Source organism: Sus scrofa, chromosome 18 (assembly GCF_054392235.1).
Source record: "Sus scrofa isolate SSC_HxYL_T2T_F1_AM1 chromosome 18, Sscrofa_HxYL_maternal_Yorkshire_Landrace_v2.0, whole genome shotgun sequence".
In the NCBI taxonomy this organism is placed as follows: domain Eukaryota; kingdom Metazoa; phylum Chordata; class Mammalia; order Artiodactyla; family Suidae; genus Sus; species Sus scrofa.
Genome location: NC_139400.1, coordinates 39135517 through 39158162, shown reverse-complemented (window position 1 = coordinate 39158162; position 22646 = coordinate 39135517). Strand labels below are relative to the sequence as shown.

Genomic DNA, 22646 nt, shown 5'->3' with positions numbered 1-22646 from the left:
ATTTTAGGTTGTTTCCATGTCTTGGCTATTGCAAATAGTGCTGCAAAGAACATTGGAGTACATGTGTCTTTGTGAGTCATGGTTTTCTCTGGATAGATGCCCAGGAGTGGGATTGCTGGATCAAATGGTAGTTCTATGTTTAGTTTTCTGAGGAATCTCCATACTGCTTTCCACAGTGGTTGCACCAATTTACAATCCCACCAACAGTGTACTAGGGTTCCTTTTTCTCCACACCCTCTCCAGCACTTATTGTTTGTAGACTTTTGGATGATGGCCATTCTGGCTGGTGTAAGGTGGTACCTCATTGTGGTTTTGATTTGCATTTCTCTAATAATGAGTGACACTGAACATCTTTTCATGTGTTTCTCGGCCATCTGTATGTCTTCTTTGGAGAATTGTCTGTTTAGATCTTCTGCCCATTTTTGGATGGGGTTGTTTGTTTTTTTGGTATGGAGCTGCAGAAATTGTTTATAAATTTTGGAGATTAATCCCTTGTCAGTTGATTCATTTGCAAAGATTTTCTCCCATTCTGTGGGTTGTCTTTTTGTTTTGTTTAGGGTTTCCTTTGCTGTGCAGAAACTTTGAAGTTTGAGTAGGTCCCATTTGTTTATTTTTCTTTTTATTGTCAATATTCTGATAGGTGGATCTGAGAAGATGTTGCTGTTGTTTATGTCAGAGAGTGTTTGGCCTATGTTTTCCTCTAGGAGTTTGATAGTGTCTGGTCTTATATCTAGGTCTTTAATCCATTTGGAGTTTTATACCATGCTCGTGGATTGGAAGAGTTAATATTATCAAAATGACTATACTACCCAAGGCAATCTACAGATTCAATGCAATTCCTATCAAATTACCAAGGACATTTTTCACAGAACTTGAACAAAATATTTTAGTTTGTTTGGAAGCACAAAAGACCCAGAATAGCCAAAGACATCCTGAAAAAGAAAAATGGAGCTGGAGGAATCAGGCTCCCGGACTTCAGACTATACTACAAAGCAACAGTCGTCAAAACTGCATGGGACTGGCACAAAGACAGACATATAGATCAGTGGAACAGGATAGAAAGCCCAGAATTAAACCCATGCACTTACAGCCAACTAATCTATGACAAAGGAAGCAAGACTATACAATGGAGAAAGGACAGCTTGTTCAGTAAGTGGTGCTGGGAAATCTGGACAGCCACATGTCAAAGAATGAAATGAGAACACTCCCTAACACCATACACAAAAATAAACTCCAAATGGATTAAAGACCTAGGTGTTATTTTCATTTATAGAAAATTATATTCTAGCTCCCTAAGTGATTTTTTAAATCGGTATTTGATATGTGTCACTTAATCTCCAAATATCTGGGGATTTTCAGATATCTTACTGTTACTGATTTCTAACTTAGTTCCATTGTGGTCAGAAAACATGTAGCTGAGAAATGCGTAGGTGACAGTTCTCTGTAGGTGATGATGCCCTGAAACAATTAGCCTGCCAGATATTTCTCCAGCAAAGATTGCTTTATTTGGGATCAGCAGAAAATTGCAATCTGGCGTCTGCAACCACTGCAAGCCACATGCAAGTTCCCACGTGGCAAGGGAAGGAGAATGCTATTACAGAAGGGAAAGGGAAGTTGAGAGGGTTATAGTAAACAAAGAGCCCATGGCTTTTCATTGGCTGAGTCCTTACCAGGAAAGAGGAGGAGTCTTTCTTCTTCCAGTTGGGCTCTGCTACTGTTTCAGGGTGTGAGAGCTCCCCTTTCTAATCTCCCAATTCTATTTCAGGTTTCTGTTTATTACCTTTTACAGTGTGAGAAATGATGAGAAAAGGAATAATTGAAATGAACCACACTGGTTTCAACAGGGTGACAAGAGTGACAGAGGCTAAGTAGTGACCCTGGTTCTGCCTTCCTTTTTTTCTGATTTCAGTTCTTTGAGATTTATTGAGACTTGTCTCATGGCCAGCACATGGTATATATTGGTGATGACTCTGCAGATACTTGAAAAATAGTTTTTTGAAGTTTATGTGTATAGGGTTCTTTTAAAGTCATTTCATCCAGTTTTAATATATTTTTTCAAATCTTTTATATGCTTAAAAATATTTTTTCTGTACATCCTATAAATTGCCAAGAATAGTGTTAAGCTCTTCAACTATGATTTCGGATTTATCTATTTCTCCTTTTATATTTTAAAATTATTTCTTGCTTTTGGTTTACTCTTTTCCCCATTGTTTTGTTTCTCTTTTCCTCTTTCTTTAGTATTAGTTGAGTATGTTTCAGTATGTTCATGTATTTCCTATTTTAGATTTTTAACAGTAAGTTTTTGTTTTAAATTTTAGCCTTTAGGGATAATAATGTACTTAATTTATTACAGTCTAACGAATTAATTTTATGCTAAATCGCATATAAGAAACTTACAACACCCCCCGCCATTTTTTCTACTGTTGTCATGTATTTACGTCACTATATCCTATAAACCCACTATATGTTGCTAGTATTTTACTTTATAAAGTTAATATCTGTTTAAAGAAACTAAGAAAAAATATTTTATATATACTCACACATTTTGGTACACTTATTCCTTTCTGAAGATCAAAGTTTCTGCCTGGTGGTATTTTCCTTGAGCCTGTAGAACGTCCATGGTGTCATCAAGGTAACAGAACAATGTAATACCTTATGGTGAGGTAAGAAAGTCATGGAGTCTGTGTACTATCTTATGGAAGAGCTGAAGAGCTAGCCCAAATCTACAGTAAGAAAGGAGAAAATGTATTTCAGTCTCCATCACATAAATGCAAACTGTTTCTTATGGTCCGTGCTCATCAATAGAAAGAAAAAGGCATTATCTTTTTCTTTCTATTGATGAGTAGATGCACACCAGTGGCAAAGGGCAGTAATGATTTTTCTCACTCCAGAACCCATATCTGAAATGGCAGCTGCATTTGGAATTACTATCTAATTAAGCTTACAATTATCTACCGTCATTCTCCATGACTTATCCAGGTGAATTAAATAAGACGGTAGGGATTACCACCCCTGTTTTTTCCAAGTCTTTGAGGGCAATACTAATATTTCTGAGTTATCCAAGAATAGCATTGTTTTTGGTTTACTATTCCAGCACCATGATAGTAGCTTCTGCTTCCTATGAGGATGGTTCTGACTCCATGGGTCAGAGCCAGAATGGAACTTCTGCTAATTTCTAACTGTACCTTTTTCAATATTATACTCAGGGTTGCAAATTAACCATGGAATGTTTCGGACCCACTAAGACAACTACAAGATAAACACAAGGCAAAATTCCATTTTTCCTCTGACCCCTTAAAACCTTACTCTGAATAGTAATGTTTTCTGTCTCCAAGGACTAGTGCTGGTTAAGAATTAATGTCCCATAATCCTAAAAGGTATGAGTATTTTCCCTTCCCCAGTGCTCAGTCACTTCAACAAATAGTTTCATGCGAAAGAATATTATATATCATACCATATATCATATCACACTATATCATCATATCACTGTGGGATTTTTTCCCCAGTGATAACTACTTTCCTTGTAATTCACTTCTGGGGATAGCATGGGGGACTATAACTCTCTTTCATGAAACTTAAGCTATATTCACTGAAGAGAGCAAGCAGTGCTTTCAAGTTTTTTTTTTTTTTTTTTTTGGCTACACCCACAACATGTGCAAGTTTCAGGACCAGGGATCAAACCCATGCCACAGCAGTGATCTGAGCCACAACAATGAAAACACCATATCCTTAACCCACTGGCCCACTAGGGAATTCCAGCCTTAGTGTACTTTTCATCTATTTCATCTTAGAGATCCCATGATCCATTAGCCAATAGCAAAGATCCTTATGGATTAAAAAATTTTAACTCTTATTACCACACTGTGTCTATTATAGTAACTCAGCCTTCATTGTCTCTGACAGTAAAACCCTGCCATGAAGATTTTATAACTCCCATTGAAATGAAGGAGGTGAGGATAGTTACAAGACGAGTGAGTGGATGGCTATGAGACACACTTATCTCGCTACGTACTGTTTCCTCCTTGTTCATAACATCAAGAAGTGTTCACTTCATTCAGTGTAGAACACAGTTGAATTCTGCCTTTAGTTAACCATCTAAGAAAATGCTAAATTCTGGGGGAAAAAAAACTGTAACTGCAATGTATACATCTAAGGATGACCTGACCCCCTTGCTGTACAGTGGGAAAATAATAATAAAAAAAAAAAAAAGAAAATGCTAAATTCTCAAGCTAGCACATTGAATCCGGCATCTTTGGTAAATGCCCATATTAATAAATAAATCCACATACATATTCCCCAGGTTTTTTTATTCTTTTAATTTCAGATTTGAATTCTTTTGACATGCAAGTTTTCTCTTCTTGGTTTTACTTGGTAATTGGCCTCCTTGGGTATGCTGAGATCCGACTCTGGCTGGAAGACTGGTGGTTGTGAGGCATGGTAGTGGTAGAGCATAAGGGTAACTAGCAACAATCCCAGGTGAAGTTGTTCTAGGCTCTCCAAACAAGGTAAACCAGCCTCTACAGACTGGAAGATGGAGCCGCTTTTGCTCAGTGCAGTTTGGAGTTGGGGTACTCGGAGTCATCTGAATCATTCCAAGTGTCACTATTTAATTCTCAGAGCCTCATTTTTCAATTTTCCAAATTGAAACTCTAAACCTCACATAAAAATGTAGCTGTAAATCACTCTATGTTGTAGATTCTCCAACTTGTAGAATCAGATTCTGTGTGTAAATCTGAGTTATAAGAAATGAAACGTTCTTTTCCTCTGATGCTGCCTTCAGCTGAGAATGTAGAGCCCTGAGCCCGTCATGTTCTCCCTATAGGCCCAAGTGCAGCTAAACACAGGAAGGGCATGCAAAATTTTTGTTTTCTTCATCCTCGTCATTCTATGATGTGATAGTTGCCATGTGATCTGCCAAAGGTGTGCCTTTAACAGACTCTTTATTCCAGCCAGATATTTCTCCTTAAACAACTGTTTTGCCATGGGTGACAAAGACTACTAGAATTATATACTCTATTTGTAAACAGACCCCCATGCCTTCAAACCCAATCAGGTCTGATGACATGTTCTTCAATAAATATGTATTGAGAATCTCTTATATACAAGATATGTAATCTTAAAAAATGGATACAACCCCTAGCTTCATAGAACTTATATTCTTGGAATTCCCTGGTGACCTAGTGTTTAAGGATTTGGCATTGTCACTGCTGTGGCTCAGTTCACTGATGTGGTTCAGGTTCCATCCCTGACTCAGGAAATTGTACATGCTGTGGGCACAGCCAAAAAAAAAAAAAAAGAAGAAGAAAGAAACTTATATTCTTTTTTGGCATATAGATAAAAATAAAAAAGCAAATATATAATACAATATGGTATGATAAGAAATATGGCATGATGTGAACTAATGAGATGTAACATAACAAATCATATTATCAGGTAGTATGATAATTAAATATGTCCTTGAATCCATATTGCTCCTAAAGGTGTCAGGGATACTATTTTTAAAATAGTAAAGATTTTTTAAGGAAAATTTTGTCTGGATATATGCCCAAGAGTGGTATTGCTGGATCATATGGTAGTTCTATGTATAGATTTCTAAGGTACCTCCATACTGTTCTCCATAGTGGTATGTAAATGGAGCATGGCAATGGGAGAAAAAAATATGTATACATGTATGTGTAACTGGGTCCCCATGCTGTACAGTGGGAAAAAAAAGTGTGTTGGGGGAAATAATAATAAAAAAATAAATTAAAAAAATAAAATAAAATAAAAAGATTTCTTTCCACGGCAAAAAAACAAAAAATATGAAAGCATATTCCCATTGGTTGCTGATTCTATATGCTTTACTTCCCTTAAAAAATTGACATTTAAAAGTATTATTTTATATTTAATTGCTTAGACTATTTTGCAGTAAACTTAAAACACATTAGTGTGCTGTAAAGTCAAATGACTGTAGAAAATAAATATCAAAATCTTAAAACAAATTAATAATTTACCTGCGTCCCTGTGAACTTTAAATAGTTAGTAATGCCCAGACTCCATGCATCCTATCAGAAAGCACATCCTCCTTTGTGAGGGTGGGCTGGTCATACCACCCACATGCTTTTGATCATTACCTTGATATGCAGTGGTCGTGTCAGTAGCTAATTGCCCACGTTACCATCTTCATTTTTTTTGTTAAAGAGAGATTTTTAAAATGAGCTCAATATATCAGCCTTTTTAGTAGAATTATTAATAATGCGTAACCCTCATTTATTATTTGGTCTTCTTTTCCTGAGCTCTTCCTTCCCTGGTAAATCTGTAAAGCCTCTGAAAGACTGTTAAAATCATTTTGCTTTCACTTCTCCTTGCTAACCCTTTTACCTAGAACTACAACAAATTCATACTTTACAATTTATTCTTAGTTGTTCTAGCTTGAAATTGGCCTAATTTCCCCAATTTATTCACTTGAATTTTAAACCTCAAAATAAAGCACGTTTTGACTGTGAGCAGAATGAGATAAGATGTCTTAAACGGGTAAAGTATGAAAATGTGAAATAAAATAAATAAAGTGTTAAGTATCAACAACAACCAAAGAAAATGCATTGATTTAAGTGGAAACCTGGCTATATGTTCCTAAAGCAAATTTCAAGAGGAAACATGAACCTTTAAAAAAAAAATCATGTTCATTATGTTTCCCAAACAGGCATTTTTTTAATCCTGATGCTAAAGTCTAAAAGAAATTTCCCAAGTAAGTCATTGTATATGGACACTGAATAATACCTGATTTTCATCGTTACTTAACCTCCCTGCCTCATGTTTCTCTTCTGCAAAATGGTTTAAGTATTGTATATTTTGTGTATCTTCCAAGGTTGGTGAGACAATGAATTACAAAATTGATTTTCAATTCAACAAATGTTTATTATGCTACTTAGCATTTCAGGCACAGTTCTGGGTATGGATACAAACAGTGGACCAAACAATCAATGTCTGCCCTCATGAGTTTATGTTCTACAGGAAAAGGGAAAAAATAAATGAAAAGATTTTAGCATGTCAGATAATGGTAAGTGCTTTGATGAAAAATAATGAGAACTAAGGGGAAGACAGAAGAGGTGAACTTTGAATAAGTGATTTAGGAAAAAATTCTTTAAGAAGGTGGCATTTGACCAGAGACGTGAGTGGAATAAGGGGGAAAGCCACAGAAAGATCTGAGGAAGGAGAATTTCTGCAGAGGAAATGGCAAGAAAAATCTTTTTTAAGTAGGAATGAAAATGTTAGATTTGGGTGATGGTGAGAATGTTAGCCAGTTTTTGAAGGTGGTCAAAAATTAATCAATGGAGAGAAGACTGGACTAGGAAAAGGGATCAAAGATATAGGCAGGAGTTAAATCAGATAGACCCTTTTTGTTTATGGCAAGGAGTCTGAATTTTATTCAGAATAGAAAGCCCACTGTTGGGCTTTGAGCTGTGACATGACCTCATTTCTTTTTAAACATAGGTCACCAGGATGATATGGTTGAGAACCTGACTGTAGAAGAATAGAGTTGGGTGGGGGGGAGGGGGGAATATATCAGCTTTTAGGGTAGTTTAATAGGCCTAGCCTTGGGAGGTTGAGTTTATGATGTATTTTGAGTATAAATGTGAGATTTGATGTTGATGGGATAGATGTGATGTATGATGAAGAGGATTCAAGGATGACTCCATGGAGAAGCAAGTTTGTGGTGGGAAGTCCACAGTTTTGGTTTAGACATTTTAATTTAGGCATATTCATTATTCATTAAAGTTCATGTGTCATGTAGGATGTTACATATACCAATTTGGAGCTCAGGGATAGTGAGGGCTGTAAATGGCATCTAAAGCCATAGGGTTGTGTAATATCAGCTAATGAATAAACATAGATAGGCAAGAGAAGTGGGCAGGGGGTGAAGATCTTGCCATTGGAGCACTTCAGTATTTAAAGGACACAAAGAAGATGGAAAGCCTGAAAAAGTAACCGAAAACTTGTATGCTTTGTAATGAAAGGAAACCTAAAGGAGTTAGATATCTTAGAAGATGTGAAAAACTTAATTCAAGAACCAAGAGGTGAACATTAATGTCAAATGCTGTTGAGATCAAGTAAAGAAAAGTGAAGAATAGACTTGAATTTGGCAAGATGGAGACCATTAGTAATCTTGACAGTAAACTGATGAGGTTTAAGACCTGAGTGAAGTAGGTATTGGACATGGGAGATGACAAAATGGAGACAAAAACTCCACATATGGAGACACAACTCCAATCTCTTATGAGTTTTGCTGGAAAGATCTTCACACTTTATACACTCTCACAGGTTTATCTATACACCTTCCCCAGATTCCCTTGTTCCTAACCTTCTAATCTTTCTCTTTCTGGGTCCCTGAACAACCAGCCAAGAGAGTCTCCACAGCCTCTGAGTCTACAGATATCCTCATCTGTCATATCATTTCCTGTACAAAGTGGATGACCAGGTGCATCATCCCCAAAACTCTGCCCTTTGGGAGAAGTTCCTTTCACTGCTATGTTTCAAGGTCACCTTTGGGTAGAACAGAAGTCCATACATAAATTAAGCATCAAATATTTTCTCTCCATCAGCTGGTTCCATGGGAACCTTGCAGCCAAGTACACAGTGGTGGACGACGTGATAGTCATGGCTCTGCTTTTGCTTGATGACCCATGTACCACTTACGTCTTATAATAAATTGCTGGGCCCACTGAATCCTATGCTTTGGGAAGTCTAACTCAGCCCAGCTCATGATGACCCTAGCTACATGGTAAATTCATGGCCCATGGTCAGTTGCTCATTTACAATTAGAGCCCAGGAGCATTCAGCTGCTAGTTTTTTGTTTTGTTTTGTTTGTCTTTTTAGAACCTCACCCACGGCATATGGAAGTTCCCAGGCTAGGGGTCGAATAGGAGCTATAGCTGCAGGCCTACATCCCAGCCATAGCAACGCCAGATCCGAGCCACATCTATAACCTACACCACAGCTCACAGCAATGCCGGATCCTTAACCCACTGAGCAAGGCCAGGGATCGAACTCTTGTCCTAGTGGATACTAAGTGGATTCTGACCCACATGGGAACACCCCCCCCCAGATGTTGTTTTTTGAGCGGTATAAAATTTTCTGCTAAATATTTTCTGCTCCAGAAGTCAAGGGCTCTACATTATGATTATTCTCCTGGGTCTTGCTATAAATACCCACAGATGTATCTAAAACCAAATTCTTTAATCACCGTATCAGAGGCTGCTTCCTGAAGAACCCACTGTAACAGGTATCTAATGTCTTTTTTATCGTTTAAGCAAGTTTTAAAATAATAGCTATGCTACAACAAAATCATTATTGTCTAGACAAAGAACTAGACAAAAAGTTGAACGAACTTGCTAAATCAAATATGAAATTAATACAATACAGTCTAAACGTAATAGTGTTAACTTGCTATTCTTTATCAGAAATATTATACCGCTGAGACTTCATCAGTATGTAGAATTTTAGGAGTATGAGTAGATAGATTATTCTGACAAATGCTAATCGTGAACAGTAATAAATAGGGTGTACTCAGTTTAGGACCACAATACTCATTTCCCAGGTATTTTATTGCATTGATTGCTGAGAAATAACCTAAAATATGCTAGCATTCATATTTGGTATTGAATCACCTTTCCATGTTTAAATCACATAATCTCAAATCTAGAATCTGTCCGTATGGCAAGTGTACAAAGAGAGTTCTGGAAGGTGACCCCTCAACCTTTCATATCTCTTCTGCATGGAAAATTACAACCTTTAATTATAACTCAAATCAATTTATTTAATATAACATTATTTTGCTGTAAAATTCATGTGACACAAAATAAATATTTACAGACTAAAAACATCATGAAAGTTTAATTATATTATCTCAGGAAAATATAACTCCAGAGCACAATTTAAAATCCAAAGTTTTCAAAATAAAGAATTTTGCATGAGCTCTAACCTGTAGAACTGACCCTGTGAAGTCTTTTAGTTCATGAAAAAGAAAAATATTTCACTTCCATTTAGTCAATAGATTACTGACAGTAAATTTGCTAATGATACCTTGAGCCCTAAAATTAGATTTCTTTAACTGTTAGATGAACCAATGGTTTCCAAATCATGCTGAAAGTACATTGATGAGTGCCAAATTGAACCCCAGATCTATCTTAGCCTCTATAAACAAAAAAACTCTGCTTTTGCTTATTCACATTGTGGGCTCCTAAAAAAGAATACTTTTGGAGGATGATTGTGGGGAGCAAAGGAGCAGCTTATGTACCATCTTCTTAAGTCTGCTGCTTTATGTATACAGCTGAGTGGATCTGTGCTAATGTTGAAAATTTCTACAAACCCATTCTCCAAGGTAAAAACATGTTTTAAAGGTTTGAGTGAGTATAGCACAGGGAACTATACTCAATATCTTATAATAACTTATAATGGAAAAGAATTTTTTAAAGTATACATACATATCTGGATCAATTTGCTTTTGCTCAATCATTTGAAACTAGCACAGCATTGTAAATCAACTATATTTAAAGTTTTCTAAATAGATTTGAGATTTATAATTAATGTCTCTATGTTAGCTGACCCTCTTGATTAGATTGATGAGAATTTTTAGTGATGGAAAAAGGGCATCTAGAGATGGTTTTTTTTTTTTTTCGTTTTTTTGTTTTTTGTTTTGTCTTTCTGCCTTTTCTAGGGCTGCACCTGTGGTATATGAAGGTTCCTAGGCTAGGGGTCTATACCGGCCGGCCTATGCCACAGCCACAGCAACGTGGGATCTGAGCCACATCTGAGACCTACACCACAGCTCATGGCACTGCCAGATCCTTAACCCACTGAGCAAGGCCAGGGATCAAACCTGCACCCTCATGGTCCCTATTCGGATTCGTTAACCACTGAGCCACGACAGGAACTCCAGAGAGATGGGTTTTGTATGCACAAAAGACTATTTAGCATTTCATTTTGGGAACTAAAGGCTATTATTCAATTTAATAAAGTTACACCTTCAAAACTCCAGTTTTCCCTAGTTGTTAAGTTCAACTTGCAAATTTTAATATTGTATTTGTGATACTGAAGATTTCTATAAATTTTTTTTTACTTCTCCAGCTTTATTTTTTAAGATTACTGAAGTATAATTGATTTACTATGTTGTGATAATTTCTGCTTGAACCCTCGTCCTCATGGATACTAGTCAGGTTTGTTAACTACTGAGCCATGACAGAAACTCCTTAAAATCATTTCCAAATAAACTGCTCAATTATACACTTTAAATTGGGGTTATAAAGTAAAGATTCTCTTAAATATTAGTAACTAAAATGTTAGTCATGCACACAATCTTTTCTAACAAAATCCTTTTACTATGTTTTTCATTTCCTTTTTTTATTTTATAATGATTTTATTTTTTCCATTATAGTATATTCTGCAATGTGCTGCTGTGGCAGATTATATTTCCCAAAAATAGGCACAGAAATATTTCTGGTCACACCTCACTCCTCATCAAGTGGCAGAATCTATTTCTCTACCTCCTAAATCTAGGCACGTTTTTGTCTTATGCAAAAAAATATAAAGCAGAAAAACTGACACTGCCACTGTGTTGTGAGAAAGCTCAGGCCACATAGATAGTCTAACAGCTCAAGCTCAGGTCTTACCTGACTGCCAGTATCAACCACTATACATGCGAATGAGTAAGTCTTCAGATAAATTCAGCTCTTAACCTTCAAGCTTTTGCAATTGATGTCAAGTGGAACAGAAAAGAGTTATCTTCACTGAGCTTTGCCCAAATTGCAAATCTGTGAACATAATACATGCTGTCATTGTTTTAAGCCACAAACAAGGAGGTTTGTTAAGCAGCAGTAGATGACTAATACAGCTGCTCAGAAACCCCCTTTAGGACTGTGGCACCCATTTCCCCAGGTGATGAAAGTGTGGGCAGCTGATGGGAAGGTTTTCAGCTGAGTCACTCTATGGAAATAGCCCTCAACGAAAGAGATTTGCCACACAATGCCCTAGGTAACTCGCCCTCTTAAAGTCAGCTCTCGCACCAAATGACTGGTTTATTCCCTAAAAGAATTCCTATACACAAATCTCCGCTTCATACTCTCTTTCCCCAGAATCCAACCTATGTTTAACTTAAAATTGTCCCAGAGTTAAAAGATGTACTCTCACTAGTGATGACAACTATCTAAGCTGACTGGATTCTTGTTGGCCATCCTGATGTGACAACTCTACTTTTCAGTGCCAATAATCTCATTACTCAAAGGAGATGAACATGTAGTCCCAATCTTTGATTCAGTATGCACAGAAGTCTGCAAAACCTATACAGGTACATCATTCAGGGTCCAAACAGGAGACAGTAATCATAGAAGTTATTTAAATTTAATATAAAGAATTGTTAACTAGTAGAAGGTGGATAAAAGGGGTAAAAGAAGACTCAGAAGTAGCAGAGAGAAGAAAGTGACCTCTAAGCTTAGGGAGTGTGGATAATAAGCCTAAAACAGAAATAAACCAAAACCAAACAAATAGACTAGACTAGTCTAGGAGTGCGCTGACCTCAAGGTTGAAATTCAGACCCCTTTTAATAGGGTGAACATGGAGACTACTGGTGGAAAACAAACTTTCCTGAGGCTATGAGTGGGAGCTAATCTGTGGAAGTGGCCTGAAGTTGCATGTAGGGTGCAGCCTGGACAGAGCTGATGAGAAGTCATAACCAAAGGTCACAGCTGGATTGCTTCTTCAGGAGGCTCCTGCACTCTCTTATTGAGTAACAACAATAGAAGACAGGTTAAAGACCCAGTGTTGTCACTCCTATGCCAAGAACTTCCACATGCTGCTGGCACAGTCCAAAATAAGTAAATAAATAATGGAAGGCCAAAACTCCAAAGGAAAGTATCTTCCTTTGTTACAAACTTGAAGCATCTCTCCAGTACCCATTACTAATGATGCCTAATATTTTGCCAGTTGGAAAGTAAAAATGTTAACAAGGTCTAGTTTCATTATCACAAAGCATGGGAAAGAGATAAATTTGGAGCTGAAGGAAAATGATTGATTACTGGCACATCAGGTTAAATATTTGACTGGATTCTGCATTTATTTTGCTGTTTATACCTGTCTAAAAGCTTGAGATCTTTGAACTTGAGAATTCTGCACAATTTCAAATTCTCATTATCATATAATTCCAATTACATTTAAAATGTTACCTCACATGGCTTTTTATAAACTGGCTGTTGCACATGAGAGTCACCTTATTGTCATTCTGTATAGTTCAGTATTGTTACCTCAATCAATAAGAAATTTCTGTCAAGGAAGCACATGAGAATAAGTAATACAGGAATAGGAATCTTGCTAGGTAATCAGTCTTCATGAGAATGTAGGAAAAAGTCATGCAGTTAGTTGTCTCTGAAATCAGAACTCACCTCAAGTTGTGGAAGAATCCAATGTTGAACAACTAACTGTGTCATTGTCCCCTCAGTGGTGGTAGTGATTCTTTCACAATGAAGTTTCTCAGCTGATCTCTGTCTTTTCTTCTGTACCTACCAACCAAGTACTTTACTTTTACGCTATAAAGGTTTTTCCCATTTAAGAGAATATTCTAATTTAGAATTAATAATAGCTTCTTCTCCCTTCTAGCATCTGTATATTGCGTTTTCTTTGTAGGTCTTTAGCGTCTGTCTCTGCTACTGACATGTTGATGTTTTCCCCATATCACTAGTTCAAATTACAAAGAAACAGACTTTGATTGGTTTGGCCAATCTCTTCCTGAAGTGGCTAAATTTCCAGCCACTTCATAAGCCCACCAGCCATCCTATAGATTGGCTCTCATGAGTTAACGTCAATCCCTGATCCAATCACCTATGATCAGTATGAGTTCATATAGTAGAGAATATAGTCACCACCTCTATATCAGAAATCGAATAGAGTTACTGTCCTCAGGAAAGTACTGTCCACATGAAAGGGAGATATCTGAATGGTGGAGCAGACCAGAGACTTTGAAAGGTCCTCCCTAGTATAGCACTCAATCTAAAAATCCTGATTAAAGGGAGTTCCCCAAAGAAATTCTGGTCAGTGGTTCCCAACAGTGGCTTTTATCACTTTCTGTCCGCACCATCAGCTACTTCTGTTGAATGTGCTAACAATGATAGGGTCTCCTATGGGTTTCTCTTTTTGACAGTGCCCTGTGTGCCTTGCCAACAGCTTGTAAGCCCCTCAGAGAATGAAGAGTTCACAGTTGCTCTCTCAGTGTAATTCACTGCTGAGGCATTGCTGAGGCATAGCTTTTTCAACATTATTTTGTATAGTCACCTAGTATTGCAATTGGAATTGGGCCATTTCTCTGAATGTTCCTTGTTTCATAGTCAGCTTACTCTCATAAAGTACAATATACCTTTTTAAGGGGAGGGTTTTGCTATGTTGAGCTCTCCAACAGACACAAATTATAAAGGATGAAAACTGCAATGTAGAAACATATTGGCTTAATGTAAATCCAACTCAGTTGAATTTGGACTTGGCTTTAATTTTTACCCTTTCGTAAACTATTTTTAAAAAGGCAAATTAAACATAGATGCTGGGAGTCTGAAAGGCCCCTTTGGATCACATGGTCAATATTTCTAATTTTATAGATGTAGGGGGAAAAAATTCAAAAGTGTTCAGAGGGTTTTTCTCTTTGTCAATAGTTTAAGATTAGAACCCAGGCTCCTTGAAACTAAACTCCATCCCCTTTCTAGATATAATGCTGCCCCCTAGTGTTATCTAGCCTACCTAAGAACTCGTGATTTCATTCACAAGAACAAATTTCCATTAGTGTAAATATTTGCAAAGCCAGAAGGCATGAGTAATTTAAAATGATCCAAAGATCTGATATAAAACTCGTTTTCATAGTATTGTCATCTATTAGGATTACAGTGCATACTTGAAAATATGTTTGTCTTTTAAAGTAGGTCTTCTAAGATTAATTTAAGGCCCTTACAAGGAAAGAAAAAAGTTGTATATTAGGGTGGGGGGCAAAGGGGCAGACTCACTTAAAAAAACAAAAATCAAAAAATCCCCCCAAAAAGCAATACTGTCTTTAATTAAAACTCAATCTCTTTCAATATACAAATATACCTTTTCTTCAGTTATAGATAGGGTTAATTGGCATCCTGAGACAACTTGGAGGAAATTTACAAAATAAAATAAAAGAACCACTTTTATAACAAGAGAAATTAAACACTGTGAAAAAATAGGGAAAAAAAGAGCTAAATTAGAGTATCATAGTAAGTTTTACCATATATTTTCACTCACCCCTTCTAATGAAGGGATAGATATTTATAAACTGAAGAGCAAAACAAATCAAATAAAAATAAGAAAATAAAAATACTGACTTGATACATTATAAGAAGGAAAAGAATTTAAAAGTGTATGACATATATTGGGAAAAGATAAAAACAGAAGAGAAAATAGGGCAACTAATAAATGAGAGGAAGCAAAGAATTATTACACTAAGAAGGCTGACGTATTGAGCTCATTTTAAGTGTCTTTTAAAAAGAATGAAGACAAAAAATTTAAATAAGGGGGAACTAACGAAGACAATGAAAATTTCTAATACAAATGTTAAAAGGGAAAAATGTGGAATATATTGTAAAATAGAGAATAGGGATTCAGAGCATCTGAAGGAGGATTATGGGATCTTAAAATGAAAACTCTGTGACTGATATACAGTCAAATATATGAGCACCATTTTGTATTTAATATATTTAATTTAATTAACTATGAAATTCCAGAATCATGCAAATCTCACTTTAAAATGTGATCAATGTTTATTATGTATTATTCAAGAAGGATTTCACAGTAGATGCAGAACCAGTACATAAGTCTCTAATGTCTTCCTTTTTCTCTTACCTCTGACTATCTGATCATCTTTCAAGAGATTTTTGGCATAAAATGGCATTTGTCCAAAACTTTCTAATGTGACCCATTCTTCTAGGCAGTCCTTCTCAGTCTAACATCACACTCAATGGCAAAAGCTCAAAAGCTTTTCCTCTAAGATAAGGAAAAAGATAAGGATGCCCACTCTCCCCACTCTTTTTCAACAAGGTACTGGAAGTTCTAGCTGGAGCAATTAGAAAAGAAAAAGGGAAATAAAGCATCCAAATCAGAAAGAAAGAATTAAAAATATCTCCTTTTCAAGATGATATATTTTATATAGAGAAAATTCTAAAGACTCCATCAGATAAAAGTTAGGACTGATAGGACTTCCCGTCGTGGCACAGTGGTTAACGAATCTGACTAGGAACCATGAGGTTGCAGGTTCGATCCCTGGCCTTGCTCAGTGGGTTAAGGATCTGGCGTTGCCATGAGCTGTGGTGTAGGTTGCAGACGTGGCTCGGATCCCGCGTTGCTGTAGTACTGGCATAGGCCAGTGGTTCAGCTCTGATTGGACCCCTATCCTGGGAACCTCCATATGCCATGGGAGTGGCTCAAGGAAAAAAAAAGGCAAAAAGACGACAAAAAAAAAAGTTAGGACTGATAATTCAGTAAAGTGTCAGGATACAAAAATCAACATATGAAATTCTATTGTGCTTATGTACAATAACAATGAACTATTTGAGAGAGAAAGAAGGAAAACAATTTCATTTATAATAAAATCAAAAACAATAAAATACCTAGAAATAAATTTCACCATAGAAGTGAAAGATTGCTACACTGTAAACTCTAAGATACTGATGAAAGAAATTGAAGAAGACACAAATGAATGGAAAGATACCTTATGTTTATGAACTGGAAGAATTTATATTGTTGAAATGGCCATGCTGCCCCAAGCCATCTATAGATTCAATGTAATCCTTATCAAGATTCCAATGACATTTTTTTACAGAAATAGAAAAAAAAATGATTCTAAATGATACGGACCTACAAAAGACCCTGAATAGCCAAAGTCATCTTGAAAGAGAAGAACAAAGATGGAGGCATCACACGTCCTGGTTTCAAATTATACAACAAAGCTATGGTAATCAAAACAGTATGGTGCTGGCATTTTAAAAGACACAAATAACAATGGAACATAACTGAAAGCCTAGAAATAAACTCATGTGCAACATAGGTTATGGGTAAACAAATCTACGACAAAGGAGGCAAGAATATACAATGTATTATTCCCCTTATATGTGGAATCTAAAAAAAAAAAATCCCAGCATTCCCATCATGTCTCAGCAGTTAACAAATCTGACTAGCATCCATGAAGATGCAGGTTTGATCCCTGGCCTTGCTCAGTGGGTTAAGGATCTGGCATTACCATGAGCTATGGTGTAGGTCACAGACACAGCTCCGATCCTGCATTGCTGTGGCTGTGGTGTAGGCTAGCAGCTACAGCTCCAAATTGACCCCTGGCCTGGGAACCTCCATATTCTGTGGGTGAGGCCCTAAAAAGGAAAAAAAAAAAACAAGAAATAAAATAAATAAATAGATAAATAAATAACTCTAAATGCATAAAAACAGAAAGTAGATTTGTGATTGCTGGGGGCAGGGGTAGAGTGGGGAAAAAATGGTTGAAAGTGATCAAAGTGTTCAAACTTCTAGTCATAAGAGGAATAAGTTCTGGGGATGTAATGCATATCATGATGAATATAGTTAACTATACTCTATTGTATACTTGAAAATTGTTAACCATAGATCTTAAAAGTTCTCATCAAACTCACAAAATAATGATAGCTATGTGAGGTGATGGGTGTGTTATATAACCTTATTGTGGTAGAAATTTCACATACATATATATATATCAAACTATCACATTGTATACATTAAACTTACACCATATGTCAATTACATCTCAATAAATAAAATTAAATAACGAATGCTTATAAAAATTACTACTCTCAAGAAATTTTTAAAACAGAAAGATTTATGTCAGAAATTATGTTCTTAATCAAATTAATCATGATCTTTAATGAAAATATAAGTAAAATATGGTAGATCAAAAAGAGGTAAGGATTCAGAACACTGACAATTTCAGAATTCATTACTGAACTTATTAGGGTTTAAGTATGTATACATGAGTGTGTGTATGTATGAGTAAGTTAGGAATTGAGAGCAGAAAAGGGAATTTTGAAATAGGAAAACAGAGAGAAAAATATTTCTTTACTTACTGGGTCAGTGAGTCTTTCTTGGGCCACATTCTGTTATTCTCTTAGTCCTTCTTATCCAGGCAATAAGGTAGGGCCAATTAGATAATGAACTGTTTCAAAATATCTGTATAGCAAAAAATATATATATATATAGTGGTCATCTGTTGCTACTCAGGATCCATTTCTTTTCTGAGATCAGAACCATTAGTTTTCTGGAAAACACTTGACCCAACCCTGAGTCCAAGCTTGTGTTTTGAATGGGAGATGACATGGTCTTACTGGCTTTATACCCCAAAGTGAAAATGAATCCTAAAAAAAAAGAAAACAATATAATACAAATTTAACATATAAAAAAAAAAAAAGAAAGAAAGAAAATGAACCCTGACTCGAGCTAGGCCAGTGAGAGCCCTTCTCCGGGCATTTTACTTTGCACTAGTTAGTACTTTCTAGATGTATGAGAAATATAACTCTGGAATGGCTCATTACTGTGTTCCCGAACTTTAGAATGTCAGTTTGCACCAAAGAAGATAAGACCAACATAAAGAGGAAAGCAAAGATGATGATGGACCAGCTGTCCTGGGGATTAGTTCTGCACTTTCTTGTATTGGGTTATATAAGGTATCCTAGTACCTTTCAAATAACTTTCTTGCTGTATTTTAAGCTTATTCAAACAGGTTTCTTATACTCTAAAGCAACAGCTCTGGTGGATACAGTGTAATAGTAGAATGCATGTTTTCAATGGTCAGACAAACTTCACTGAAGCAATATATAATGGTCAGTAGATGATTGTTGTGGTCCACTTAGACAGGAGTGATAGTCTAAACTATGTGGTCAGAGAGATGAACACCAAGTAAGTAGATTTATTGCTTTAATAGGAAGAAAGCCAGAATGGACTCTTTTAGGGACAATATTTTTCAATATGTAGCCCCTAGACACCTGCATCCTATTCACTTAGAGTGATTGCTAAAGTCAACATTCTTGGGCCCCAGCCTAGACCCAGGTCATCAGAATCTCTGGGGAGTGAAAGGAACTTTCTTAAACTAGCATTCCAGATGATTCTAATGTGGGTTAGAGGTTGAGAACCACTGCCTTGGAGGAATGGTTGCCATTACTAGGATGCTAATATAATGCAGTGTTTAGAGGTAATACATGCACAGTAAGGATCCAATTGTGCAGAGTGCAGAAAAAAACATAGGAGAAAAATCCAGACAGTGCTTTCCTATGGTCATTATGTTATAATGACTAGAAATGGAGAAAGAGCAGATGAAAGCATGGGACCTAAGAACTACATATCAGTAATAAAGTAGATTAAAAGTTTAATATATACATTATATATATAAAGAGAAAACACTGACTTGGTGTTCTTATATAGGAAAACAAAGACAATCAAATATGATTTCTGCATTCCTTTGTTGCTGCTATATGAATGTTTATCCACTGCAAATAGCCAACATATGCATGAAAAATTAAAAATCCATTCAAAGCAATGAATTAATGGCCTAATGTAAAACAACTATCCCAAACTATCTGTTCAATTTCCCCTCAACTGTATCAAACAAATTTGCTACTGAAATGGTGGTTTCAACTTCCATTAAGACTGCCCATCTGATTTAAGTAAATTTTTTCACCTTGAAAATGAACTCATAATTTTATGGCTTGTACTGTGTTGAAAGATCTTAAATCAGAGACCTTAATCCAACCAATTTTCACACACACACACACACACACACACACACAAATGCCCCAAGTACATTTCAAACTAGATGAATAAAATATCAAATGAAGAATCATCATGCATATGACCATTTGCTCAAATGAGTTCATTTTTTTGTATCTAGCCAGCAAGAATCTATTTCTACAAGAAATGCAGGAGTTAATGCCTCTGAGAAGAACAGCCACAATCTAACCATCTTGTCAAATCCATTCCCTGGAACCTCAGGGGTAGAGCCTTCCTACCAGCTTCAGGGAGGCCGCATCAGCCTTTCCTTCCATTCCTCAATCTTCCATTGTCAGACCGTGTTGGTAATTGGTTTTTAATTGGTTCATTTACCCGAATGATTTATACTGCCTCAGGTAGACAAGATTTAATGACACCCATTACAGGGCTTTAGATTATTTCACAAATAGATATGCTGTTGTCCTTCAAGATTGAAGATCCATGCATATGAGTGTTATCATTCATACATCTCTGATGTAGAAAAGTCCAGCGAGGCTAACAAGGATAAAAATCAGAGTTTATCAACTGTGGACTATGGACAAGGCATTTTGCTAAGTTCTTTATACACATTATCTGATTTAACAGGCATTTCCATGAGAAGAGAAATAAACAGAAAAAAGTGTCCAAAGAGTTGCATTTGTTTCTGAACAGAAACTGCTTACAACTGTTTCTCCTTAACTTTCTGGATGATCACTTCCTTTGCTCAAATTAGTGGCCCCACTTTGAGCAGTAAATAATGTACTCAGAAAATCACTGAAGAAGTTAGATAAGACATCTAGCTTAATTCTGGGTTCTGATAATAATTGTGGGACTTTAATCCAATTATTTAACATTTGGGTTTAGACTGGCTCTCCGGAATGCACTCTCAGTAGTCCTTAGATAATGTGGTTCACTGCATATGCCTATTTCTCATTTTGATTGATTAGCTACTTGAGGTACTGTCAAATCTTCCTACAGTGTAACCTATGCTTGTACTTCAGTGTTCTCTTAAAATATAATTTCTGCCTAATAAGAAAACCGTTTAATGTCTAAAAAAGTTATAATTACTTTTCATATATGTATCATCACATAGGTGAATTGATATGCATTGGTATTTAGAGATTCTAATGTTGTTTATATAAAACAAGAAATTCAAGTGGACTCTTCTGAATGATAAATTTGGATAAATTTAGAGAGGCACATTTTAGGATTGGGACTTTGTTCAATTATAGATTTGCACAGAAATCATACAAATAATTTGGCAGGGCATAACGTGTCTGGCTTTTACAAGAAATAATCTTTGGCAAACCTAGATATTTTGACAAGAATATTTTTTCTTACTTGGTTTAAAAAAATGTTTAGTATTTACTTTGTACTCAGAATCATTGACAGACTTTTGCTGAATATCCACTCCTTCAACACGCACAATTTCTGAAAATAATGTTGCATTTTTCTAATTGTTTCTCACAGTATCCCAAGTTTAGGGAAGCAGATTTACAAGATTTACTTCAATTGTTAGAAAACTGTGGATTAGTGCAAACGTATTTAAATGTGATCAGACCTTCATGTGTGCTCATATGTGCATGCCTTGATTCTTCAAATAAATTCAGTTCAGTTGTATATAACTGGAAAAAAACTTAAAATGGAGCAGGCTGCTTACCTCAGAATTTATCTGTTCTAAGGAGGAGAAAAATAGTCTTTTAAAGTGTCAGTTGTGGAGTTCCTATTGTGGCTCAGCCAGTTAAGAACCCAATTAGTATCCATGAGGATGCAGATTTGAGATCCCTGGCTCAGTGGGTTAAGGATCCGGCATTGCCACAAGCTGTGGCATAAGTTACAGATGCGGCTAGGATCTGGCGTTGCTGTGGCTGTAGTGTAGGCTGGCAGCTGTAGATCTGATTCAACACCTAACCTGGGAACTTCCATATGTCGCAGGTGTGACCCTAAAAAGCAAAAAGAAAAAGAAAAGAAAAAAGTGTTGGTTTTATCTTTTTGTACTCAGATAATGAGCATGAAGGGGTTGAAAGCTCTGTTGACAAAGAGAATTTAGCAGTAGTAGATCTTTTGTGTACTTAAAGATAATCTGTGTATATTTCTCTTCCTTAATTTAGCTCTGTCCTGTCCAGTAAGGTAGCCAATAGTCATTTGTGGCTACTAAATCCTTGAAAAATGCCTCGTCTGAGTTGAGAATGTGCTCTAAATGTAAAACACATGCTAGACTTGGAAGATCTGACCTATGGGAAAAAAAAAGAATGCAATGGAAAAAAAGAATAAATGGAGAATAAAAAATACATATATGGACTTAAAAATATGTATCAAATGTCATTTGTTTCTTTTTACTTTTTAAAATGTGGCTCTCAATAAATTAAATTTGTATTTGCAGTTCAGATTATATTTCTATTGGACAGTGCAGATCTAGATTCAGACTGCATTGTCTCTGACAATTTTTTTGTCATTGGGATATGCATATGTGTGGTTTGATGAAACTATTACCTGACTAGGAATAACACAGGACTTTGAGTTCACCCAGGCCAGGAGCAGTCAAACCTTCCCTAAACTGTCTTGCTGAAATTGTCCCTTGCATTTTACCTTGCCTCTATCCCTTCACCCACTCCCCATCACCATGACATCATTCTAAATTTAATGATTTAGACTTTCGAAAAATGGAGTATTCTTCTAACACTATGTGCCAGGCATGGGTCTGAACCCTTCACTACATCAGTTTACTTAATTCTCATAGCAATTCTCTGAAGTAGATTTTATTATTACCTTTATTTTATGGATGAGGATACTGAGGTACAGAAAAGCTAATAGGGAGTTCCCCCATTGTGGCGCAGCAGAAACAACCCGACTAG

At 36.2% G+C, this 22646-nt stretch overlaps 1 long non-coding RNA gene across 1 annotated transcript in view; it reads right to left on the bottom strand.

Moving 5' to 3' along the window:
- Positions 1-1482: 1482 nt before the first annotated feature.
- Positions 1483-22646, bottom strand: part of LOC146394990 (uncharacterized) — a 34404-nt gene continuing 13240 nt past the window's right edge. Inside the window, exons 6-8 of the long non-coding RNA XR_014834450.1 lie at positions 18117-18404; positions 2541-2723; positions 1483-1780 (exon numbers count right to left, since the gene is read on the bottom strand). This is a non-coding gene — a long non-coding RNA (uncharacterized LOC146394990). The remainder of the gene's footprint in view (positions 1781-2540; positions 2724-18116; positions 18405-22646) is intronic.